The sequence below is a fragment of the Gekko japonicus genome, unplaced genomic scaffold (genome assembly GCF_001447785.1).
Source record: "Gekko japonicus isolate JY-2015 unplaced genomic scaffold, Gekko_japonicus_V1.1 scaffold1907, whole genome shotgun sequence".
Taxonomy (NCBI): domain Eukaryota; kingdom Metazoa; phylum Chordata; class Lepidosauria; order Squamata; family Gekkonidae; genus Gekko; species Gekko japonicus.
In genome coordinates this window covers 143,444-145,874 of record NW_015177071.1, presented here as the reverse complement: position 1 = coordinate 145,874, position 2,431 = coordinate 143,444, and positions in this window count along the sequence as shown.

The window sequence follows — 2,431 nt, the reverse complement described above, 5'->3', positions numbered from 1 at the left end:
CCCTACTTCGACGCCGCCAGCATCTCTCCGGCGGCCCCTCCCCTTCGCGGGCAGGGACTCCCCCGGGGCGGCAGCAACAGCTGCGAGGGGGCAGGAGCCAGCAGGGCGGGCACCGGCATCCTCGGCAGACGCAGCTTCCTCTCGGCCTCCTCCTCTGCCCGCCTGGTTTCCAAGGCGGGGAGGCCGCGTTGCGCGCTGTGGGGTCTTGGGCCTGGCCTAGGCTTCTGCGTGGGCCTTCTGGAGGAGGGGGCAAACGGGCGTTTTGCCTGGTGGGCTAATCTGGGGGAGAAATGGCGGGGAGGAACTTGTGAAAGGGGGACGATGAAAGGCGGGGATCGGCGCGCCTTCGGAGCAGCGGCTGGAGGGCACTCCGGCGAAGTTAAAATTGGAAACAGGTTTCCCTCAGAGGCCCAAAGAAGGGCAGCTGCACCAGGCAAGCTAGGCACGGCAAGAAACTGTGGCATCTCCCCACAGCAAACATCAGGGGCAGGCTGGCTGCTTAAGTTACAGGGAAGGTTGCCAGTGGGCCAGAAACAAGCAGAGCCAAGCCTTGGTAGCCCCAGTGCTTCAGAGGCCGTTCAGCTCCTCCCTGGAGTCCTCTGCCAACCAGGAGGCAATTTAGGGTTGCCAGCTCCGGATTGGAAAACACCTGCATATTTGGGGTGTGGAGTCTGAGGAGGGCAGGGTTTGGGAAGGGTAAGGTCCTCAATTAGAGTATACTTGCCATAAGTTAAAATTGGAAACAGGTTTCCCTCAGAGGCCCAAAGAAGGGCAGCTGCACCAGGCAAGCTAGGCACGGCAAGAAACTGTGGCATCTCCCCACAGCAAAGATCAGGGGCAGGCTGGCTGCTTAAGTTACAGGGAAGGTTGCCAGTGGGCCAGAAACAAGCAGAGCCTTGGTAGCCCTGCCAGTGCTTCAGAGGCCGTTCAGCTCCTGCCTGGAGTCCTCTGCCAACCAGAGGGCAATTTAGGGTTGCCAGCTCTGGATTGGAAAATACCTGCAGTTTTGGGGGGGGGAGCCTGAGGAGGGCAGGGTTTGGGGAGGGTGAGGTCCTCAATTAGAGTATACTTGCCATACAGGCCACCTTCCAAAGCAGCCATTTTCTTCAGGTGAACTGATCTCTATCACCTGGAGGTTGGCAAACCTAGCAGTGGTGCAGGAGGAGGCAGTGAGTGAGGCAATACCCACCGATTTCACCCACCAGAGGTCTGAGCTGAGTAGTTCCTCCGGTGCCTGCTCATAGAGCAGCCACTCAGCATGGCTTGCCGCAGGGCCATTTTAACTTCCCAACATAGGATTGTACACTTGCCTTTAAACACTGGCATTTGGGAAACTTTAATCAGGCCCAGTTTCCCAGATGGTGTGGAATAAAGATGCGTGTACACCTATGAGTGATGACCAGACATCATATATGTTCTGTGGCAAATTCAAGTATCACACTAGTGTTTTCCTGCAGCGATTGGACTGCATGAAGTTGCCATTAGATTGACATTTCATTGACATAGAAATGTAACAGGTGGGGCGCTCTTATGGAAGGCACACAGCAGCTTCTAAAGAGCTGATCAGCACCGAGTGCTGACCAGGTTACAGCCACATCTTACTCATTCATTGTAATCAGGGAGCCATGTGTTTTTTTCAGATACCTGCCCCCAGCCATCCATATGTCACTGCCACCTCCAGTTTCAAAAGACACACTGTTCAAAATAAAAAAGAAATCCATCTGAGATCACTGAGATTTACTCCTAAAATGCCTTTATGTGCCTTCGGTGTCTGCCCAGGTACCTAGCTAATCCTGCAGTTGTTCTTGTAATCCAGACAAATGCTGCATGGTGTCGTGATTAGAGTGTCCGACAGTGATGGCGAACCTTTTAGAGACCGAGTGCCCAAACTGCAACCCAAAACCCACTTATTTATCGCAAAGTGCCAACACGGCAATTTAACCTGAATACTGAGGTTTTAGTTTAGAAAAAATAACTCATACATTAACATCTTTTGTCTTAAAAGAAAAACACAATAACAGAGCTTTCAATGATACAAACAACTTTTTATTGAAAAGTAAAAGTTTGCATTTGGCATGCTTTTGAACAATTAATGTGATTTTTGCTGTTGTATGCATGCTGATAATTTCTCTAACCTTGGCTCATACTTTGTAAGTTTGAGAGCAACACGTGCAGCACTCAGGTCATCTGTTAGTCTGTTTCTGGTGTCAGATTTGATATTATTCAGAGCTGAAAACAGCTGCTCACAATTATAACATGATTCAAACAAAGTAAGGAAAGTACAAAGTAAGGAAAGCAATCCTTCTATCTTCTCAAGTGTTTCACACAGGTCATATAATTTATTTTTCCAGATAGAGCTTTCTTGAAATTCCAGTAGCTCCATTTCCACATTTCCTAAATCTAACCAGGAAAGATCAAGTCTGGAGCCTTA